This window comes from Sapajus apella, unplaced genomic scaffold, assembly GCF_009761245.1.
Source record: "Sapajus apella isolate SASKATOON/1434 unplaced genomic scaffold, GSC_monkey_1.0 scaffold6, whole genome shotgun sequence".
Classification (NCBI taxonomy): domain Eukaryota; kingdom Metazoa; phylum Chordata; class Mammalia; order Primates; family Cebidae; genus Sapajus; species Sapajus apella.
The window spans coordinates 62,072,292-62,080,550 of NW_022436946.1; the positions used below are offsets into that span (position 1 = coordinate 62,072,292).

An 8,259-nucleotide genomic window follows, 5' to 3' on the forward strand; every position below is an offset into this window, starting at 1 on the left:
AATGTGTACACTTATATAACCAACACAACAATCAAGATACAAATATAGAACATTTTCCAAACTTATCTTCCCTATCAATTTTCTTTGGCCTTAGCCCCAAACAACCACTGATCTGGTTTTTGTCACCATAGAGTAGATTTATCTTTTCTAGAGTTTCATAGAATGGAGTTATACTGTATGTATTCTTTTGTGTCTGGCATCTTTTGCTCAGCATAATTTTTTAAGAGTCTTCCTTGTTGCCTATATCAACAGTTCATTCTCTTTTTGTTGTGGGATAATTGACCATTATATAAATATACCACAGTTTGTTTATCCATTCACCTGTTGATGAAAATTTGAAGTTTTGAGCTATTGTGAACAATAGATAGGAAAGATTTAGAGAAATTATGGCCTCCAAAGCAACAGTAATCTAACTTTCCTATGCTTACAGAAATAATAATACAAAATGGGTACATATATACATAATAGAAATAATTACTCTAGAATGGTTTCCTTTTTTTTTTTTTTTGGTTCTGCAAGTTGTGTTTTTTAATTTTACAATGCACCATAAACATTTTTCCATGTAACAGGTGAAAATTTGCTACTGAGAACACCACGTTGCATTTGGGTCAAAAGGCTGCTAGTAACAGGAGGGATGCCTAAAGTATTACCGTAAGGTTAAAGCACATGGTCTGGTATATGCCTGCCAGGGACACTACACATAAGGAATGTCTTCAGTGTCCCTTCGTGGGGCCCTGCAGCCACCCCTGAACTCCCTTGGACCTCTAGGGTAGAAGGGGTTCTGTAAATTTCTTTGCATCCACAAATACGCCCCCAATTTCTGTTTGCTTTTTTCTCTTCTCATCCTCCACATTAGCCATATTGTCAAATTCTCTTATCATGTCCTCATTGCTTAAATTCATATCCTGTATGGCCTCTTTATACTCCTTAAGGTAATGAGCCAGCCTCTTATTTGTTTTTCTTTTGGCTTTCCTGGGTACACCATCCTCAGCTGGGCGCTTCCCTGCAGCCCTTGTTTGACACTCTGGCTCTCCCTCTCTCTCTGGTTTTCTCTCTCTCTCTCTGATCCTCCCTCCATCCCTGCCTCTCCCTCCTTCTCTGACTTTCCTTCTTCTTTTGCCTTTTCCTCACTCTCTGGCTTTTCTTTATCCTTTAACATTTCCTCATCTCCTGCCTTGCCCTTGTTTTCTGTCTTTCCCTCGTTTTCTAACTTCTCCTTGTCTTCTAGAGTACAAGCTACCTCTGGCTTTCCCTCGTCCTGTGGCTGTTCTTCATTTTCCATCTTTCCTTGGTTTGAAGGCATTCCTTCATTTTCATTTTCATTCTTAAATTTAACTTGTATTTTAAGTTCAGGGGTACCCGTTCTGGTTTGTTACATAGGTAAGCTTGTGTCATGGGGGTTTGTTGTACAGATAGTTTTGTCACCCAGGCATTAAGCCTATTAGTTATTTTTCCTGATCCTCTCCCTCCTTCCACCCTCCATGCTCTGAAAGGCCTCAGGGTATGTTCTCCTCTTCTATGTGTCCATTTGTTCCCATTATTTAGCTCCCACTTATAAGTGAGAACATGCAGTATTTGGTTTTCTGTTCCTGTATTAATTTGCCAAGGATAGTGGCCTCCAGCTTCATCCGTGTTCTTGCAAAGGACATGATCTAGAATGGTTACCACTGGAATATAAATTCCATGAAGGCAGTCTGTCTTGTTTACTAATATATCTTAAGTGTCTGTATTATAGTTCATGCTCATTAAATGTTGAAAAAATTAATGAAATAACTTTGAAGATTTTTTTTATTTTTTTTCCATCTCAGGTTTTTATTTTGTCTCAAAGTTAAATTAGTTCATTGTATTTTATAGTTTTAAAAGACAAAGTATAAAAGGAAGAGTGTTTAGAATTGACTCCATAGTGAAAACCAGCCACCCTACATTGAGCATTTTATTTCTTATTTTATGGGTTTAAAAAAAATCATGAGTGGGTTCAAATCATGAGGACCAGGGATGAGAACTTTAATTTCAATATTTCTAGGCTAAAACTTTTTATTATTGATAAAATTTCTGAATATCATTGATTTACTGAAAGCAATGTTATTCTTTATTATTGTCAGTACAACTTTTCTAGATTTGGAAAATGGGAATAAATTCCCATGTTATTTATTTTCCTAGGCACTCCAACTTCTATTATGCATTTTGTCAAGCTGAGCAAATATCAGAAGTCTCTGCTTACAGCAAACATATTAAGAGTTTCCAAAGATATAAAGATAAAAATCAGGAATAGGAATAGAAAGAGATAGAGTCTCATGAATTTATTTTTAAGCCATTATCTGATTTATTTATAACTTCTAGGCTCTGGGTGTATAAACTTAAGAGCTTTAAACATATATGCTTATATGAGATACTGTGATTTTCCTCAGATGATATAAATTGATCGGAAATTCAGTGTAGCATATATTTTATGATATGGGCATGAAAGTGCAAGTGTCATGTGTTCTGGCCTTAGGAAAATGTCAAAATAGTATTTCTTTTATTAGATTGGACTCAATTAAATGAACAAACTTTCACTGACATTTTTAATTAAAACTTTTATTTTGAGATAATTATAGATCCTCATGTGGTTGAAAGAAATAGTACAGAGAGATGCTGTATACTCTTCACTAAGTTTTCCCCAATAGTAACATCTTACAGAAACAGTGCCATATCACAACACAGATATTGACACCGATATAGGAAAGATGTAACATAGTTCTATAACAACCAGATCCTTGGTATCACCTTTTATAGCCACATCAGCTTCCTTCCTTAATGCTGGCAACCAGTAATTTGTTCTCCATTACTCTAATTTTGCTACTTTTAATTCAGAAATAAATAAATAAAAGTATCTTTATTTATGGTTGATTTTTTTGTTTTCTATAGAAAATCTCAAGGAATCAAGACAAAGCCTCCTAGAATTAATAGATAGGTTCAGCTCAGCAGGGCTGTAAGATAGAGACCAATATATTAAAATTAATAGCATTTCTATATACTAGCAGTGAAAATCTAGGCACTGAAATTGAAAATACAATACCATTAACAATTGCTCCAAAAAAATAAAGAAAAGAAACAGGTATGTTTCTGTTATGGGAATCACTGTGCTAAAGTTCTATAGAGCATCCTGCTCTGGGGTAAAGAGGGAAAAAAGCAAAGCCTAGGCTATTTTGGGAAGTTCCTTCCTATCTCAAAATGTTGCATTCCCAGTACATTCTACAGTTATTCTGAGATCTATGGGCAAAAAAAGGAGAGAAAGGCTGGGTTAGCACAAGGCCATCTGAGGACTATCCTGTAGCCTTCATAGTTTTCAATAAGAAATCTGTTTGACATTCAAATTGCTCTTCCTCTATTGTTAAGGTGTTGTTTTCCTCTGGTTACTTTCAATTTTTTTTTGTCTTCACTTTTCAACAGTTTAATTATGATGGGTCCTGGAAGTGATTTATTTGAGTTAAGCCTATTTGATATTTCCTCAGCTTCTTGAATTTGTAGGTCTATGTTTGTTGACAAATTTTAGAAAATTTAGCAATTATTTTCCCAATATTTTTGTAGTCTCCCCTCTTTCTTCTCTAGAATCATAAATATTACATCTTTTATTATATGCCTAAGGCTATCTTAGATGCCCGAGGCTATGTTCCATTTTTTTTTTAGTCTATTTTTTCTCTGTAGTTCAATTCGGGTAATTCTGTTGTTCTAATTTCCAATTCATTAATATTTTTTCTCTGCATTCTTCAAAGGACATCTGCCACTGAGTCTATCCACTGCATTCATGACATTCTTAATTTTAGTTATTGTATCTTTAAATGCCAAGATTTCCATTTGATTCCCCTTTATATCTTCTTTCTTTACTAAGACCTCCTATATCCTTGTGTAGGCTTTCGATTTTTAAAAACATTGTTTCAATTGTGTTTATAATTGCTTATTGAAGCACTTTTATCATGGCTACTATAAAATCTTTGTCTTTATCACAATGTTGCCATCTATTGATTGTCTTTTTAAATTTAATTTGAAATCTTCTTGGTTCTTGACTGAATTTTTTGAGTGAAACTTGTACTGTTAGGGAATTATGTTTTAAGAGTTTAGATCTTAATTAAACCTTCTGTGTTAGCTGTTTTATTGTATGGCTCTGACAGAGGAGCTGACATCAATCAAAAAGGTCAATAGGCTTTGCAGAGCAATGGTCTTTCAGCCCTCAGGGAAGATAGGAGGAGTTGCTCAAAAGAGTTGACTGACCCGCACCTCAAGTCTATAGAGGGGATAGGGTGACTGCCTCAGGTGGCAGGAGGCAGGAGGTACGTGATATGAAGAATACCTGCTGCCTCCTGCCACCCTCAGGTTCTATAGACAAGAGGTAGCCCTGCTGATGGAACATGAACAAGCAATAGCCAACACATGAGTCCACACACGTGGCTAAATCTCAGAGTTAGTAGTGGGACTTTTCATAGACCAAAGACCTGAGCTCATTCTGTGTCTACTGTGAGTGAAATGTTATCCAAAGTCTTAGGCTAGGACCATTCTATCTGCTTGCTCTCCCATTATCCTGCAAAAGAAGAATGCTGATTGTTCAACACCCGCCTATGAGTGAGAACATGCGGTGTTTGATTTACTGCTCTTGTGTCAGTTTGCTGAGAATGATAGTTTCCGGGTTCATCCATGTCCCTACAAAGGACTCGAACTCATCGTTTTTGATGGCTGCATAATATTCTATGGTGTATATGTGCCACATTTTCCCTGTCCAGTCTATCATCGATGGGCATTTGGGTTGGTTCCAGGTCTTTGCTATTGTAAACAGTGCTGCAGTGAACATTCGCATGTCTGTGTCCTTATAGTAGAACAATTTATAATCCTATGGATATATACCCAGTAATGGGATTGCTGGGTCAAATGAAATTTCTATTTCTAGGTCCTTAAGGAATTGCCACACTGTCTTCCACAATGGTTGAACTAATTTACACTCCCACCAACAGTGTAAAAGTGTTCCTATTTCTCCACATCCTCTCCAGCATCTGTTGTCTCTAGATTTTTTTTTAATTACATTTTAGGTTTTGGGGTACATGTGAAGAACATGCAAGATTGTTGCATAGGTACACACATGGCAGTGTGATTTGCTGCCTTCCTCCCCTTCACCTATATCTGGCAATTCTCCCCATGCTATCTCTCCCCACCTCCCCACCTCCCCACCCCCCGTCCCTCCTCCATTTCACCCCAACAGACCCCAGTGTGTAGTGCTCCCCTCCCTGTGTTCATGTGTTCTCATTGTTCAACACCTGCCTATGAGTGAGAATATGTGCTGTTTGATTTTCTGGTCTTGTGTCAGTTTGCTGAGAATGATGATTTCCAGGTTCATCCATGTCCCTACAAAGGACACAAACTCATCATTTTTGATGGCTGCATAATATTCCATGATGCGTTGTTCTCCTATAAGGACACATGCACATGAATGTTCATTGCAGCACTGTTTACAATAGCAAAGACCTGGAACCAACCCAAATGCCCATCAATGTTTCTAGATTTTTTAATGATCACCATTTGAACTGGCGTGAGATGGTATCTCAATGCAGTTTTGATTTGCATTTCTCTAATGACCAGTGATGATGAGCATTTTTTGACGTTTGTTGGCCTCATGTATGTCTTCTTTTGTAAAGTGTCTGTTCATATCATCCACCCACTTTTGAATGGGCTTGTTTGTTTTTTTTCTTGTAAATCTGTTTTAGTTCTTTGTAAATTCTGGATATCAGCCCTTTGTCAGATGGGTAGATTGCAAAAATTTTTGGACACAGGGAGGGGAGCACTACACACTGGGGTCTGTTGGGGGTAAATAGGGGAGGGACAGTGGGGGGTGGGGAGTTGGGTAGAGATAGCATGGGGAGAAGTGCCAGGTATAGGTGAAGGGGAGGAAGGCAGCAAATCACACTGCCATGTGTGTACCTATGCAACAATCTTGCATTTTATTCACATGTACCCCCAAACCTAAAATGCAACAAAAAAGACCATATTTGTAACATTAAAAATGCATAAAATTCACACACACAAAAAAAAGAAGAAGAATGCTGAGCAATGAGAGAAATTTCTCAACAGACTTCCCCACTGGAACCTGATATAGGCCCGGGACAACACCACTGGTTCAAGTCCCAGAGCTCCTCAGGGCTTCTGCCTCACCCCATGTGGAGGTTAGAGTCTTGGAAAGGAGAAAGCGTGTTGGAGCCCAGGTGGTTGACACTCCTGGATTATATACTCTTTCCAGGGAGCATTATTGATCAGTACCAGGCACTAGAGGAGACTTGGAACATTTTGAAAAAGGCACTCCAAAGAGTGGGGACCCCCTGAATATTTACCTCTGTGGGCAGAACCAATCCTAGATTTTAGTTCTACTTCACTCCTGACAAGCTGTATGCCTTTGGATAAATCGTTTAATATCTCTTGGTCTCCATTTCATCATCTATAAGGTAAAGTGATTGACTCGATGATCAGTCATATAGCAAATTAATTGGAAAAATCTCAACCTTCTTGGTATGTAGTAATCAAATTGAGTCTCACTTGAGTTAGTTAGCTTTGATCTTCAGCCCCTCACCTCTGAGCAGGGTGGAAATGAGGGAAAGGCTGTCATGAGAATCTGTGGAATAAGCACTCCTGGCACTGGATTCAGGAGATTTCTTCCCTCCGCAGACAAGGCTGTACACAGACAGGGCTCACTTTGGGCATATTATGCCCAAAACCTTCTTGCTGAATTTTAAGATCAAAGAGAAGGCCCTGGACTGACTTGGAATTTGCCTAAAGTAGAGAATAAAAACTTTAGCCTTAAATTACAAAGCCCCTAGAGGGAGAATGAAATTTAAGTATTCCGGTTTTCATAGGAAACATCATCCCTCTGGTGCGACAGATAATTTGGACTGCAGTAGTCTGCTGCCTTAAGTTCATATAACACACCTTATTTGGACTCCAAATTCAGAAGCAACTTTCTGATTAGGATTTGGTCTCCTCTGTAGATCTGCCCTGAGGGCACTCTGTGACAGCATATTTCTCATTGTAATTTAACAAATTGGCTTTCTGGTTCTATGCTTTGATCTCAGAGAACTTGGTTAATGTGTGGCAGCCCCCCTGAGAGACAGTATTACATTAGGAATGCCGGTAGATTTACCCTTATGAACCTATTAACCTGAAGCTCCATGCTCTATGCCTGAATCATAGAGCAATAAAGCATTATTGGCATTGATACAGTCTTGGATAAAAGGAGCAGTTGTATCTTTAAATTTTGTTTTTCTATATGCTTCTACTGTATGGATTCTTATTATGTGGATAAGCTTTAGGCAGTCTGAGGGTCTCTTTATTTTGAATGTAAAGTTTGAGTGTATGTATGCATGTTTTCTCTGAAGAGTGTTAGTAGTTTTTATCAGTACAGTAGTCCTCCCTTCTCCACAGGGGTTACATTTCAAGACCCCCCAGTGGATGCCTTAAACCATAGATAGTACTGACCCCTATATATACACCATATTTTTTCCTAGACATACATATTTATGATAAAGTTTAATTTACAAATTAAGCATAGTAAGAGACAACAATAACTAAAAAATAAATAACTAAAAAATAAATAACAATAACTAAAAAATAAAACAATTGTAACAATATGCCAGCATCATTACCCTTATGCTTTGGGGCCATTATTAAGTAAAATAAGAGTGACTTGAACATAAGTACTGTGATATCACAACAGTTGATCTGATAACTGAGATGACTATAAAGTGACTAATGGGTGGGTGGCATGCACAGAGTGGACATCCTAGACAAAGAGATAATTCATGTCCTATGCAACATGAGGCAGAGCAGCACAAGATTTTATCATGCTATTCAGAATGGCATGCAATTTAAAACTTATGAATTGTTTATTTCTGTAATGTTCTATAAAATATTTTGGACCATGGTTCACTGAGGGTAACTGCAATGAGACCATGGATAAGGGGGACTACTGTAATTTATCAAACGGACTTGCAGACTTCAAAAGGCTTAAAGCCACTGATCTTGTTTCATTTGTGCTATAATAACAAAATAACACAGAATGGGTAATTTATAAAGAACAGAAATTTATTTCTTACAGTTCTAAAGGCTGACAAGTCTAAGGTCAAGGCACTGGCATCCTGTGTCTGGTGAGGACATTCTTGCTGCATCCTCTCATGGTAGAAAGTGGAGGGATAAAGAGTCTGGTTAGTTCCCTCTAGCCCTTTCATGAATCACTAATCCCATCCA

The 8,259-nt window shown here is 37.7% G+C and overlaps 1 pseudogene across 1 annotated transcript; it reads right to left on the reverse strand.

Moving 5' to 3' along the window:
• Positions 1-493: 493 nt before the first annotated feature.
• On the reverse strand, positions 494-7,186 carry LOC116549110 (annotated as a pseudogene). Its single transcript, XR_004267713.1, has 3 exons — positions 7,157-7,186; positions 6,712-6,789; positions 494-1,324 (listed from the first exon to the last, which is right to left on the reverse strand). The product of XR_004267713.1 is annotated as a transcription elongation factor A protein-like 4 (transcript).
• Between the last annotated feature and the right edge of the window lie 1,073 nt (positions 7,187-8,259).